We start from the raw sequence: 16,572 nt of genomic DNA, 5'->3' as shown, positions 1-16,572 counted from the left end.
CACAGAAATGTGAAGGATCAGTCAATGTCTTGTGAGCTAACGTTTGCTTTCCTTAAATCGCCCGGATTGAATTCTGGTACAGAGGGTTTCATTTTTGCATGCTAAGACTGTGTCATTTCCACCTTAACATACCGTCGCCACATTTTGAGCCAAGACATTCCCGATGATAGCTACATGGCGTGCCATGCACATCCCGAGCATTTAGCTCACATTCTATCTAGTTGTCCAACACACGCGGGAACGACCTACATTCAAAGGCACAATGCGGCACTAAGAGTACTTTATTACCATCTCTGTCACTCCTACGGCATTCACCTTAATATCGCTCCTCTAAATGCTCCTAGGGAAATTGACTTACGGAACTGTTAAGTAAAAGACATGATAATGTAGGGGTCGGCTTGCGACTGCGTCGTATCCGAGAGTCGTTAAAAATCGTCCTGTTTAAAATTCTTAGAAAACCCATAAGTACACACATATTTATATTGGAAGTCAAGAAAATTTCAATTCTAAATGTGCAGAATTGGAGAAATATAAAATGTAGATCCAGAAAAAGAATAAAAAAAGACCAAAGAGACTCATTTTCAAGAAATATTCATATCCGATTCACAGCAAAAAACAGGTATTTTCGATAAAACAGTTGAATTTTCAACAATATAGATAGACTTTCACTTGAGAAGAAAATGTCAAGCAACTAAAACAGATCAGTTTTCAATCATACATTTGTACCCCCAATTAAAAAAAAAAATTGAATTTTCCACCGAATAAAAAGTATCTTCAAACGAGAAGGATGAATGTTGACAGAATTGTCGAATTTTGAAGAAAATGATTCAGTTTTGAGCCAGGTAGTATAATTTTTGACAAAGAAAAAGAACCATTAACAACAAATTTCATTGTGGGCGTCGCGACTGGAAAGAATAAGTATGCACACATATTCATATACACAGTTATACACATATACACACATATACACACACATATATATATACATACATATATACATACACATATACATCCCCTCTTGTGTATTTATTTTAGGCCTATATCTTTGAATTTACAATAAAAATCGAGCCCCCCCCCCCCCCGATTATAACTTTAATTATTGTGATTGCAACATAACTCTTCGCACTGCATTCATACGTGCTTTAAAAAAAAGTTGATGCCCAGTGTGCAAGAACTTTGGGGACGTATTTATGACATCGTTGCGACATCTTTAAGACAACTTTGCGACATCCTGTGTCCATGTCGTTATGGTGTCTGTGCGATATCGTAAATACATGGCATGTTCTGACGATGCTTTTACGATATCATAACGACACCGTAACGACATGGACATGGGATTCCGTAAAGTTGATATAGATCTTGAAAGCCAGGAATCCGAACGAAATGAAGGGTATTTTTCAAATTTTGCAAATTTTTCTTCAACTTCAAAATAATATATATATATATATATACTGGAGGCAAAACTTCAAAATTGTGTTTCGTCAAATTCCTATTATTTCTTAACAATGTTTTAACAATATGGACATAGGACGCCTTGCCCACGTCGTAATGATATAGAAAAGATGTGTTTCAATTATTTGCCTTCTGAATGTTCACACTCAGTTATTTAGAACTCAGTGCATGTGCTTTTAATGTGGTTCAATATGCTATTCTATGATCTTCGATCAAAAATTTTTTGTTAATATTAATACAAGTTCATTATTAAAAAACGTATTAATTCTTTCATTAATGTTTATCTATGTTCTGATTAAGAATATTAATATTCTTTAATTACAATTATAAAGCTGCGTTTCTTCTTTTCAAATAATTTTTATTTAGAAAAGATATAACAGCAGTACAATTCTTTTTTCCCGTTATTAGTTATGAAAATAGTTATTGTATTATTTAAGTTAAGGAATTCAATGTAATAGTTTTCTACAGAACGTCGAAGTAACATTCGGACGGCACAATACAGATAATAAAGTTAATAATAATATATACAAGAATGAAGATCGTCTGTGATTCGTTATTAGTGATAGAACATGAAGACTAGAACGTTGTTGCATGCACTGTTAAGTAACAGATCTCAATTTTTGATTTTGGTTTATTATAGAACACATTTAACAACATTTTAACAACTGTTCTGGAACAGTTATTAATCTTTGTCCTTAATTTGGTCTAGAAAACACTTGTAACAGGGTACCTAGAACTTTGATATAACACTATTATAGCACAGTTCTATGACAAACTTCAAACAATTACTATAGAACTTCTGTGATCAGTTTGTTCTAGAACAATTTCATAGCAACTGTAACAGAACAGTGCTGTCACTTAGTTCTAGAACAGTTCGGTCACAATTTTGTCACAGTGTTCTAGAACACTGTTATCTTTTTTTTCTAGAACAGTTCTGTCACCATCTTGTAACAACTGTTATAGAACACAGTTCCGTATTTGATCTGAAACAGTTACATAACGGGTTTGCTGAGGAGCCTTTAGCATCTATCGCTATTTAATAAAATGGATTCGACTTAGGAAAGTAAGTACTCTACACACACAATAATAAAAGTTCTCGGTTAGGTTTTCATTTTTCATTAAATCAATAAGAAAATGATTAAAGTTGCCTAAGTTTTCTATCAAAAATAGAACTGCATTTATAGAAAATGTATAGTATATCGCAATATTCCGCCAATAATTTTATTAAGAATAGTAAATACTATTCATGGGCACCTAAAAAACTAGAAAAAGTATGCTGATATTTTCCTAAAGAAAATTTATTTATTTAAAACTCGCTAGATACATATTAAGTACCCAAAATTATTATTTCATATATATTTTTAGCTGTTTATTTCACATTAAAATATCCTTTCATCAAATATTATGTGAAAATATCGGTTAAAGATGTTTTAATATCATATTATGGTGACAATTACTATTAAAAATTTTGTTTAAACAATTTAGTGCAAAATTTTGTGTCTGATTTCCAACCAATTTTCTGAAAATATGGGGCGAAATAAGGAAAATATACTGTGTACGTTATGTAACAAAAGACCTATAGATTGAAATCTATTATAGACTTAAAATTGAAAACATTCATTTTCGGCTATTGCATTTCCGTCACGAAATATATAGGTGCAATATGATATCTGCATGGACCAGAACGTGAAAAACGAAACCACGAATAAAATTTTCTTATTTTAAATTTCACGCGTTCTTGGCCCTTTTGAGGTTGTACAAATCTTGTACAGTTTTTCGCCAGCTAACTTCACTTCGTCTGATTCTTGTAAAATATAAACATTTTAATAAATATAAAAACTATTTTTTTATTCAAAATAAGAATGTTATGTATGTTATGGACGTAAAAATTAATCGTTTTAAAGTTATTAGCATGCCAAATGTAAAAAATGCAGTATTTAACGTTTTTTGTTGTTCAAATAAAATTTTTTTTAATAAATCTTTTTGCATAATCGGAAACAAACTTTTCATAAATCTATGGGTAGTAACTCTACTCTTGGTTCATTGTAGGTCACTCTTAGACCGATAACAGCTTGATGAAGAGCCACGATCTTTGAGTCATCTAGAAATATTCGAAATCCTCAAGAGCCATCTAAATAATGGATATCAAGTGACGGGAAAAATGCTTTAAGAGCATTTGAAGCTTATTTTAAGCGAGAAATATCTAATTTCCAAATATTTTTCGGGTGAAATAGTTTCTTCAAATGCAAAAAAAAGGAAATTGCGGAAAAACGAGCAACTGCACAAAAAACTTTGGAGCTTTATTTGTAGACGGTTATACAAAAAAAAACTCGAAATTGCTCTGTCACTGGCTTATTTCACGATATTTTTCTACAAAAAATTACGAATTATTCTTAAAATAATACTTTGTAACATGCAAAACATTTAAATACAATTACTTTGACCAGATCTTCAAAAAAATTCATAAAAAAAGCGTTTTTTTCATGCATTATTCCCTATTCCCCCCTTAAGTGGCTTTTAAGCGTGAATGCCTCCGGAAGAGTTTATGAAGAGAGGCGTAAAGATATCTTTCCAAAGTTATCGCCTTACAAGGTCATGATTAAGGCTAAAAAAAGTTGCTATCCTAATGGCGTAAGTGAAACCGGACATTGTGCCGAGGTACTATTACGGAATGCTTCGGACAACACTGCTTAGGAAATATGCAAAAATTTGCAAGAAGTTTTTTCTCACTGGATACTTCCCAAGAATTTAGAAACAAATTATTTTGCAATGGAAGTATGTGTTTGATGGGTCATCTCGGCTCAGCAATTACTAGAAAAAATTTTTGGTTTGTAAAGCAGGTGTTGTGTTTCCAAACTCCTGTATGCTATAACGTCTGTCGTTCCTCTATGGCTAATTTACAATGATTTTAGCATTAATGAGGAGAATATTATATGGTAAAATCTAACTCCATTGTCGGCATCGTATTCCAGGCCACTAAGAATCCAGTCTGTAAAGGAGATTTCTGAAGTTATTATTGCATTTAGAGGCGATTCTCGATTATTTTGACATTATATTCTTGTTCAGCGGCCCAAAAAACCTACTAAGTACCAAATTTGTTTTGATGTTCGCAAGTTTTTCTTTCCATGTCCTTATCTACCATATACAGTACCTCTCTGTGCGCCCCTAAAGAATAAAGGAAATTTTTTATTGCGATTCTTTTTTGGGAAGCAAACGGTTCATTTTTAAAACCGGCCAAATTTTGGAAAAGTGTAGAGTTTAAAGAATTTATGAACCAATAAGAGAAAAGATTTTTTAAAGAGAGGAAGGTAATGGCAACTACGTAAGATTTATACTAGACCCGCCAGCAAATAGCTACTTTGAACACAGAAAGAAAAGATGCAAAAGAGTGTTACGAAATAAATAAAAAATCCTGGAGATATTTATCGGATTTCACCGAAGATTTAAAAAATGCTTATAGTAATGAAAGGTTCTCGCAAAAAATAAAACAAGCAATTAAATTTTGTTAATAAAAAAGAAACCAAGACGTCCATTCGTGCTTAACAGAAATGAAGAATCTTTTTACTAAACTGTACCTTAGAGAAAGTCGCGAACGGGAATTACGCAGGGCTTATGAAAAACTCAGAATAGAATATAAAATGTACATTACAAGTAAAGATTTCGATACTTTTGAGCAATTAGAGGATTTAGGTAGAGAATGGGAAACCCAGCTAGCCAAATTAAAAGTTTAAGCGCAAGTATTACGAATTACTGACCCTTGAATTGAGGATAAAAACAAACGAAACCATAACAATAATAACGGAGATAAAAATGATTAAGAAAATAATGCAGATTTTAAGAAATATGAAAATGGCCGAAACGAAATCCAAAACAAACAGTGTAAAAAATAATACAAAAATCAATTTACGTCCTCGAATTTCGTGTAAAAGCGACGAATTTTGCCGAAGTTTCTTGAATATTGCACTTTACTTTATCAGGGCTGATTTGTAACTGAAGTATTAGGTAATGATGTTCTTATGTATACTATCTACGATGTCTGTGATTTACCAGTGCGCAACACTGTGGGGACTGGTGGAACCAGATCGGCCAATTAAGTCTTTTTTTTTAATTCGGGAGGACGGAAAGCCAAATCGTTTTGCTATTATATCCATTGTCTCTATTGATTTTATTAGGGTATTTTCAGATTTCGATTGCTTCTCTATGTTTTCTTGAAAAGGTATTGTGTGTTTTTGCAATGACTGTTGTTTTGTCATAAAAAATGTTATATCCTGTTTCGATATGATGTTCAGCTAGTGCTGATTGCGTAAAATATTATAGCCTGACTTTACTCTTCTGTTCCTTTATACGTTGGTCCACTGCTCTCCCGGTTTTTCCAATATAGACTTTGCCACGGGAACAAGCGAGTTTTTTTGAGTGTATTTTCTTATTTCTTTATTACTTTGTTTGTTTGTGTAATCTTTCTGTATTATGATTTGCTTAACGTTTTGTAATTCCTGTTGTAAGTTATCTTTATCTGTCATAGAGACAGCTCTGTATATAAGGAGGTTGATGACCGATTGTTTTTGAGATGGGAGATGGTTGGAGGAGGCATGTCAGTACGAGTCAGTATGAGTGGGTTTTCTGTAGCTTCATGCCCTAATGTGTTATAAGATATTTTGTAACCGAATACGCCCAAGAAAGTCAATTTTTTTTCGATTTCCATGTTGAACTGAGTGTTAGGATGTAATCGAATGATTAAATCTAAAAACTTATTTAGTTTATCTCGTCCATGTCGCCAGATGACGAAAGTGTCATTAATGCAATGGAACCAAAATTTCAGTTTAAGCTCGGCTTGGTTAAAGATTTTAGTTTCTAGATGTTCCGTAAAGATAATTTACAAATTTCCCTTCCGAGCTCGTACCTTTGATGGAACACCGTCTTAATAATACTTACTTCTCTTTTAATAACCAATTCTATAAACAAACCTCAGGTGCAGCAATGGAATCCCTAATCTCACCTACAATCGTCAACATGTTTAAAAAAAAAATCTAGAAACTAAAATCTTTAACCAAGCCAAACTTAAGCCGGAATTATGGTTCCGTGACGTTGATGACACATTAGGACATAAAGTTCACAGAAAACCAACTCATAAAAACAGATACCGACATGCCTGCTCCAACGATCACCCATCTCAAAAATAAGCTTTCATCAACTTCCGTGTATAACAGAGCTTTCTAATAGATCCTAATACAGAACGATTACACAAACAAACAAATTGATAAAGAAATAAAAAAATACACTAAAAAAATAAGTCAACACAACCTACGTAAGAAAGAGAGAGAAAAACGACTGCCACCCTACCCTACATCCAAGGTGTCACAGAACAAATATGAAGAATTTTCAACAAACACAACATCCAAACCATATTTAAACCACCTGCAAAAACAGAACAACTACTTAAGGCTCACCTCAGTGATATAGAAGTATATAAAATCCCTCGTTCTTGTGGCAAAGTCTATTTCGGACAAACGGAGAGAGCGATGAGCCAACGTATAAAGGAATATTAGAGTAAAGTCAGGCTAAAATATTTCACGCAATCTGCACTAGCTCAACATTATATCGAAACAGGAAATAACATTTTATTTGACAGGACAATAGTCACTGCAAGAACACACAATATGTTTCCAAGAAAACATAAAGAAACAATCGAAATCTTAAAACGCCCTAATAAAAATAATAGGGACAATGGACATAATAGCAATCCGATTTGGCTTTCCGTCTTCCCGGATTAAAAAAAAACTTCATTGGCCAATCAAGTTTGATCACTCCCCACGGTGTATACGAAACGGCGGCAAAACACGTCGTTTTTTACACGATTGGAATAAAAAATATCTCTTTTTATCAAAATAAATCATCGTGAAAGCATTAAGTCTATTAACAAATAATGATTGTAAACAAAAATGCAAAAAAACAAATTACGAGAATAAAAACGAAAACAGGAGCATAATTCGGATATTATCGTTGTTACTGTCGCTGTTTAATACAAACGAATTGATCTGAATTTTTGATATTTTATAATTACATGTATAGGAACTTAATTAATATTTTTCATTTTGTTCGAGTTTTGAAAAAATCGAAAATTAAAAAAAAAGTCATTTAATAAGGTTGTTTGGAAGAGCTAAAGATTCATAAGTATTTCTATGCAAAACCCAACACGATCGGATAATTATTAACAAAATAGGGGTAGTTAAAACATTATTTTTTCAAATAACTCGGCTGACTGAGACCACACGATAATGTCGTTGTGCAATCCGAACGCTGATTTGATGGTGGCGAACGGCGAAACAATCCATATAATTGGTCAGGACTTTGTAGAAGCCACAATGTTGGACTTTGTAGAAGCCACAGTGTGTCACATCTGTAAAAAACCACTATATCCACCAATGAAAAAGGTTCGAGACCACTAGCATACTGGTGAATATTCTGGTCCCGCGCATGAACAATGCATCTTTGTTTACCAGGATGCAAAGACTATACCTGTTGTGTTTCAAGACCTATTTATAGATTTATTTATATTAATGGCTTCGTCATTGGAAAAGTTAGCATCGTACCTTAAGGAATATAAAATTGTTAATTTAGTATTTTCTGATGTTGCGCCTAAAAAAGTAAAAATCCTCACGAGGAAAGGTGTTCTTCCCTATGAATATCTAAACTCGTGGAAGAAGCTTCAAGAAACTCAATTACCAGCAAAAGCAAAATTTTATAGTACGTTAAATGATTCTTCAATTTCAGCTGAAGATTACGCGCATGCACAGCAGGTATGGTCAGAATTTAATATCACAACTTTAGGTGATTACGTAAAACTGCACTTGAAGTCTGACGTGTTGCTGTTAGCTGATGTCTAGGAAAGTTTCCGAGAACAGTGTCTCGAGGCGTATGAACCCGATCCAGCAAATAACAATATTACTCCTAGCTTTATATGGGACGCCATGCTCAAACATAGAATTGCGAGGCTGGAACTCCTCACTGACGTTGACATACTGTTGATGATTGAACAAGGCAAAAGGGGCCGAGTGACCCAATGCTCCAACTGATATGCTGCTGCTAACAATAAGTACGCAATAGTATTCAACGTAAATAGTGAGGTAAACTGCATGATGTATTTTAATGCAAACAACATGTATGGGTGGGCAATGGGACAACCACTTCCTTACGGTTGTTTCGAAAGTTGGGCAATCTTCAAAATTTTGATTTCAGTGCTTGCGTCGATTCACCGATTGGTTATATACTAGACGTAGATTTGTATTATCCAACCGAGCTTTACCATCAACACAATGACATGTTGTTCTGTGACATGTTGTTCTGTCAACATGACATGTTGTGTGAGAAGCTTCTAACTTCGATTACATGCGCAAAAAGTACAAAAACGATTGTCCAGTATTGTACACCGACATAGACAGTGTGATCTAAGAAATAAAATATAACGACATTTACGTTGACATGAAGAAAGGCATACACAAATTCGACACATCTGACTCCCCTTGAGACAATGTTTTCGGAATGGCGCAAGCCAACAAGAAAACTCTCGGTTTCATGAAAGATGAATGTTCTGGACAAATTATTACTGAATTTGTCAGCTTGCGGAGCAAAATATACAGTGTGCGCGTTACTGGTGAAGACTTTATGAAACAAGCTAAAGGATTCAAAGTAAGAATTGTAAAGATGAGTATCTGTTTTGATGATTGCCTAGAATGTCTTCAAAATTCTAAAATTCAAACAAGAACGCAGTACGTTATTCAATCTAGGCTTCACAACTTAGAAACAGTTGGTCAGAAAAAAATAGAATTGACTCCATACGACGACATGAGCTTTTGCTAAGAAACTATACAGATGCACTATTATGGGGCCACTACAAAATTAGTTTATTCGATAATGAAAATAATTTAACCGAACCCGAAGATAAACTGCTAGACTTTCTTATAAATAATAGAATTTTTTAATATTAGGTATAGTTTATTTTTCTAGTAGTTGTAAATAGTTGTTAATAATGGTTTTGATGATTTAACTGAAAAAAAATCTATCTATGAATTTATTTCCTCTTTTTATCAAAACCTCACATGTTATTAGTATAAGCATACACATAATATTTTAGCTCTACTTCATCATTAGTCTTACTTTAATTTATCATTGCACAGAGTAAACTTAACATCAGTTTAACGTTAGCTTAACGTGAATTTAACACTGCACAGAGTTAATTCAACATTATTTTAACGTTGATTCAACATTGCACAGAGTTATTTCAACAGTATTTCAACGTTGACTCAATATTGCACAATGTTGATTCAACGTGTCACAAAGTTGATTCAACATTGCACAAAGTTGATTGTATATCTGATTTATCTATCCAGCTATTGTGTAAACTGCCAAAGCCCAACCACTTTACAAATCTTTTGTTGCTGCGTTTTTGATTAATTTTTGTGCAAAGTAAAGGTCTCGATGTTTAACTTTAAAAAGTTCTTGTTCATAGAATCCGCTACCGATGGGTTAATCTTGATAGACCCTGAGTTTTTACGTCACTAGATTTGTTAATCCGATCAACAGTCAATTTATCAGTCGTCTAATTGGCTGTGTATCGTTTTTCCAAGGCGTGTTTAGTCTTGCTGACTCGAACTCTGTTACTAACTTGACACTTTGGCCTTGTCCTGGATATATTTTGTAGTTTTTTAAAGTGTTGCATAAGCTCCTCTTCATCTTTGTCAGTGACATCTTTTGGCTTCATACTGATTGATCGTTGTTTGGTATTGTTGTACTATGATATCAGTGTAGGCAAAATATCTATCCACTTGTAGTTGCCTCTCAAGCTAAATTGTGGCCACATCTTATTCTAGAGCGTGCGACTAAATCTTTCACAAATTGCCCCCTTTAGATTACTAAGCGTTGAGTAGACATTTATGCCATATCGTTGCATAAGTTCTTTAAAATGTGCATTATAAAATTCTTTTCCTTCGTCAATGTGTAAGTTTTTTGGTCCACGATTCTACACAAGTATGGATTGCACTGCTGAAGTGACATCTTGTCTACTCTTGTTCTTAGCAGAAACCACCCAGGCGTAGTTATAGAAAATATCTATGATGGTAAGAAAGTACTTCTAGCCATTATTCTGACCAGCATAGAGTATCATTTGAATCAAACGTAGTTTTTCGACTAGCGACAAATTTCCGTTTTCCATTATCAAGTAAGTTTAATTGAGTGTCTAACTATGCAATAAGTTCAATGTTACAGACTGACAAATCTTGTTGGGCATTAATCTGCAGGGTTTTCAGTTTCTCACTAATTGATTATACGTGGTTATGGCCGTCAGCGGTGATCTTAAATGCAACACCAGGCGGTCCACGGCTTGCTGCAGCGATTCGCTTCAAGTGACGTCCAAACAGTTCGAAACTCATCTTGATCCTGACGATAGAGTTATGAGCACACTCCTAATACATGATTTCAGCACTCCGCAGTTCCATAATGATTGATATGATTTCATTGATGTGACTCGTGTTGCCGGATGCCTGGGAACCTTTTTTTGCACGAGCAAGGTAAGTTTTCAAAAAGACACCCAGCTGAAGACTGTGTAGTGTCGGATTTTTATCGACTAAACCTCCTTCTCTTTCCTGCCTACGTAAGTCTCCGGAAACCGCTTTCACATTACTTCAGAGACTTAGGGCACGCGCCAATGCACCATGGTGGCGCTCTTCATCATAGATGTCGTTCGTCCTTCAAATGTACTTACTCACCGAACTCCAATAGTCTGTGTTTGGTGTTCAGTTTCTTTCGTTTTCGACTCTACTTCAGATTTTGTTTTTGAAGGTCAAAGGCGGACGCCGTTCTGCAAGATTTTGGCAAAATAACGCCGTGTGACCCTCCTGACTACAACCGCCTACTCGTGTCAGCAGAAGCACAGGGTTTGGGCAGTCAATTTTTCACCTGACAACATACCCATCCGACCTTTAGTCTAGCCACTTTCTCCAATCTAGCAGCAGGCGCATCGTTCATGTCTACGAAAGCCTGCATGCACACTCTGATGCTCCTTTTGGTGAGGTTCATCTTTAGGGAACTACCAATGTATTCCCCAAGTAAATCCTCTAGTGCTTTCTGCACATCATCCACCTCGGTTGTTTCGATCAGGTGACGAATTATTAATTGGACTTTTGGAATCAAGTGCCTCACGCCACCTTTACCCCCCAATACTCCCTCTAACGCATCGCCAAAACTGACCCTTTCCTCTGCCTTGGCTCTTACTTTGAGGAGAACTTTCCCTGCCGTGGTCTGTTGGCTGTTCTTGACGTCAACTCTAAGTTCCTGGGGCTGACTGACGTCTGCATATTCTTTAAGATTCTCGCATACGTCTGTACAGGGGGGGGGGGGTGCGGAGGCTTGATGATAAGAGCCTCGCCGGGAGTCATACTTCTTATTATTCTTCCACCACCGTTCGGTTTGACGGTTTTAGCATTTTTGTGGAAGTGTCACCTTCCTTCTTCTCCATCTTCTTCCGATTTCTTCGCTTTCTTCAACTCTCCACCTCAGTAAAGCCTCCTGGCTCTTGCTCTTAAGGTTGCTTTTTAGGAGCACACTTCAAAGCTTTTTCCTGAGGTTTTAGAGTCTCACCGCGTATTTGCTGCTTCGCCAGAAGCTTCTCGTACTTACCCCTGACGTTCTCAAGCTGCTGATGGAGATCCTCATTCTCACGTAGCAGCAATTTGTCGGCCATGGTTCTAGAACATCCGCCAACTTGCCTAATCCAGCTGGCGATGTCTTTGAAGCCTAACAGCTCTACTTCATACCTCAGTTTTCTGCTGATTTCACAAAACTCCTTTTTAGGTTTGTACCTAGTTTTCAGAAGTTTCTCCATTTTATGCACTTCTTCAGTCACTCGCTGTATAAGGTTCACACATTCTACTGCTTTTAACGGCAGTACGGTGCTTTCCACGTCAGGACTGCTATCGGGCCTCTTCCTTTTGGCCCTGTGCATCTTATCACCTAGCGAGTGGGTCCTAGTACGTGGTTGTGTCCTCCTTACAGAGTTTATTTCCGCCAGAAGATCTCTCTCTTCCAATGACAAGGTGTGTGATTGCCGCCTTTTTCTCCAAATCCTCGGGGCAGGCGTCAACCACCAGGGCTTGAACCCGATTGGAATCCACGGTGAGACCTTTACTTACTTAAGGTATATTGTTTTTATCAAATCCCTCCATGTTTGTTTTTATTTTGGGGTTCCTTCCCCAAGGTGTTCCTCTTGGTCCCTCTCCTCTTCGCTCTTTGCCGGCCTGGTCTTTAAGTCCCTACCAGCAGCTGGGCTATTGCTAACGTAGTCACCGAAGTCATTAAAGGAGGGATCAAGCTCTACCGCGACAACGCGGGAACACCCTTAGTATGAAATGTTTCAGTGGGGCGACTGTACTGCTTCTTATGTGCGTTTTTAGCAATCAATATTTCCATGCAATTGTCAGGTCATCAGTGCTTATAGATGATTATCATCAAATCTGATATATTGTCCTTCAAAACTAATAGGTTTATCACCAATCATAAGACTGCCATCAATGAGCTTACGAATACCATAAACCATATCCAGATACTGCTTTCTATTTTGTTGTAGCATTCTGAGAAACTTATTTGTAAAATGCATATAACTATGAGCAGCCTCTGGCGTAGCGTCTTCTTCAAGCATAGTTGTGTCTTGATTTTCTTCAGCATCAGCCGTCATGAAGGAAGCGTTATCATCCTCCTCTCCATCTTCCTCTTCCGGTTTTTCCATTACACGCACTTTTTGCAAAACTTCTTTCTTTGTTGAAAGATTAGATATATCAACCAGTTGCTGCAGTGTCATGACAATGAAATCCACGCATGTCAGTTTTCCAACGCGACGAACATAACTCTCGAAATTGATAATAAATTATGTCAGTGTTGACATTGTCATCATATACATGTCTCAAGTTCCTTTCATCCTGTATTTTAATATACTTTGATAATTAATACTTTCATTCCTTCATAAGTATCAACAGATTTACATTATCACGAACTAGATGTTTATGAATTTAAGCGTAAATTTGACATCAGTAAAAACTGTCAACATAGGCGTGTCTACCCATACCGAAAAAGGCTCTAATGTTATCCTATTTCTCACAGGCCACGTTATCACGAACTATTGTAGAATTTCGTTGAGCATTAGTTGGTTGTATTACTTATTTATTCTCACTGAAGTTAAAATATTCAACAACTCTCACATTATTCAATACACGTTCCAAGAATTTGTACTTTGGTTATTTCAGGGATTTCGAGTAGACATAGACATTCTTAAATTTCAATCCGTTCGGGTGTAGGATTAGGGTAAGTAATGCATTTGTCTTGTGAGAATTTAATGGCCCACAAAACACTGTGCGAGTACTGTCTGTTAGTAGACTGCCATGGCGTTTCACCCTCTTCTTCTCTGACTGGACTCTGGTGTCAAAGCTGCCAACCGGAAGTTTAACCGCAAACTCACTGGTATTGATCTGTTCAAGTATGCTTAAGCGTTAAAGATTCAACATTTTCGTTATTCGTTATTCTGGATGATAGTCACGGTCTCGGTACCCACTGGATAACCTATAGAAAGATAGGTGATAGTGTCCTATACTTTGATAATTTCGATAATCTTCGGCCACCATTAGATCTCGTAGATTACCTAGGTGTTGGCAGCTTGATAAAGTACAATCATTATAGATATCCAGGCTCTGGCAGTGTTGAATGTGGTCATTTGTGACTAAAATTTCGATAAGAACAACTGCATATAAAAGATAAATACTGTCTAAAAAGAGTGAGTGATGAACGGACTTGAGCCAGTATAGAGAAGGACACCACCATGGATGAATCACTCACTCTCACGATAAAAGTAAACTCTTCTCTGTTTCAAGCAGAGTATTTTCCACCAATAGATTTCTCTTCTCACAAGAACTATGTCCTTGGAGTCGTTGAATAGCTTCCATTCCATGCGATTCCTAACGTTAAGCCTAGAAAAAATTAAAACCTATGTCGGCGATCAAGTAGTGATTATTCCTCCTGGTAGCTATGAGATTAAAGACATTGAGATTTATATCCAGTAGGCTCTAGCAATTGATGGTATTATAATAAACTTTAAGCCAAATAATAACACATTGCGCAGCGAGATAAAGTGTGATCGCAAAGTGAACTTTCATCCACACGATTCTATTGAACGCCTTTTGGGATTCACACAATCTATTCTTTTATTCGATAAGACTTATATTTCTAATCCAGCTCAACAATCGCAAAGTGCACACGATTTATGAATTCTTTCCTATTGTACTATCAGGATATAAGATCGTTGAAGTGCCGTCACAAATCATTTACGTTATAATGGCCGTGAAGACAATATATCATATTTAGCTCTGCATAGTAGTTCAGGACGGAGACTTGGTGAATTTTCGAGGAGAAGTTTTAAGAATACGACTATACGTAAAATCAACATCATAATGGGTATCGTGTACTATCGCAAAGGGGCCTATATAAGAGCGCCAACATGTCAAATGCAAGCCAGTTCTCCAGAAGCACGCATGAGGCTAACACCTCAGAACGTGCTGTTTCTCATACACCTTAATCTATAGATCAAACGTCGTGAAAAAAGAAACAGAAGAGTCCATTCAGAATACTTATCATCTCCTTTTGTTGCAGCCAAAATGAAGAAATACTGAACATTCAAGCACCAATGAGCTATGATGAGTCTGTAGTTCACTATGATATTCATGCACATCCGCCTTATTTCGCATAAGCATTAAAAAAAAGCGATGAAATTCGAATTGCTTTTTAGCATCATGGTTTGTCTATACTACTGAGGAAAAGTTTACTACACGTGTATAGAAGGATAACAAAACCTGATGGAGTTACAACTGTTACACACTAGCGAGCAATGCCTTCTGCTATCTGTTTGATGAAATTCGCTATAAAAACAATGGTAGTGAGATTGATCGTTGCATGAATGTCGGTCTCATTAGTACCATGAAAAACTACGGCTCACTTACCCCTGCACAAATTAATTTTATGGAGAATGCACGACAACAGCGAAGAGCAATTTAAGAACTCGATACATAAAGTGAAGTGAATGATACCATATGCAGTGGTTTCAGATCAGAAGAAGATACAGTTGCTGAACATAATTGGAAAAAAATTTCTCATAACCATGAGTTTTCGCATATAGGAATTGTGTGAATTCCCTGAATATCTCCCTGAACGACGCTACTACCGAAGGTAGCGCTGTAAGTTGTCAAACGATGTATTTCAGATGAGATATTAAATCTGGTTTTCCACGGAGACACCAATTTTTCTGTTCATCGTACTATATGTGGATAAATCTTCAAGCTGTTCAGCAGATAGACGATGAGTGAATCTTACGCTTTAAAAGGCAGGCGTGGACATCTAAATCTCAAATTTATTTATAACCGAATTATAGTGGGTATAGTTGGCATCGTCGCTAATGGATCAGATCTTCTCCTGGCAAAGGTCAAGAATCATGAAATAATTGGCATTGAAGTGTTCTTTAGCAAAGTCACGGAGCAGGTGGCCGGTTCCCTTCATCTAGATCATACCATCAGAAAAGTGGATGGTGAATTACGCTATCTAGATGCCTCACATCTCAAAGCCCGGATAAACGAATCAACGGTAGACAACTTCCTCGAACCAATCTTTAAAAAGAAATTATACACAAATTTGAAGGGAATATTAAAATATTTGATTGTTATTAACTTTTACAACAAATTTGTTTGCGACCTAAAGTTTTAAAAATCTCTTATCCATGTCTATGCTTAGAAAAATATCACATTTCTTCCAGCTTTTCTGTCTAAAGGTGATGTAGAACGTGACAATTAACATTTATTAATATCCGTTTAGCCGTTTACGATAAAATTTTAAGTCATATTGAAACATTGTAATTTTCTTGTTATTCATTTTTCAAAAAACATTGCGACCAACACTTTAGAAAATATCTTTTAACATGAAAGCTATGTAAATATAGACTCAACAGCTTTCAAAAACAATTCGAAGTGCTAAGTACCGTACTTAAAAAAATTCAACCTGTGTAATTACTTCAAAATACGAATAAAAATTAGTTAG

General features: G+C 35.9%; 1 protein-coding gene across 1 annotated transcript in view; it reads right to left on the bottom strand.

Annotated features, from left to right (window-relative positions):
- LOC117172902 (protein unc-79 homolog) overlaps positions 1-16,572 on the bottom strand; it is a 1,455,529-nt gene that overhangs the window by 158,899 nt on the left and 1,280,058 nt on the right. The window lies entirely within an intron of this gene.

Source organism: Belonocnema kinseyi, chromosome 5 (assembly GCF_010883055.1).
Source record: "Belonocnema kinseyi isolate 2016_QV_RU_SX_M_011 chromosome 5, B_treatae_v1, whole genome shotgun sequence".
In the NCBI taxonomy this organism is placed as follows: Eukaryota; Metazoa; Arthropoda; class Insecta; order Hymenoptera; family Cynipidae; genus Belonocnema; species Belonocnema kinseyi.
This window is presented reverse-complemented; position numbering and strand designations above follow the sequence as displayed.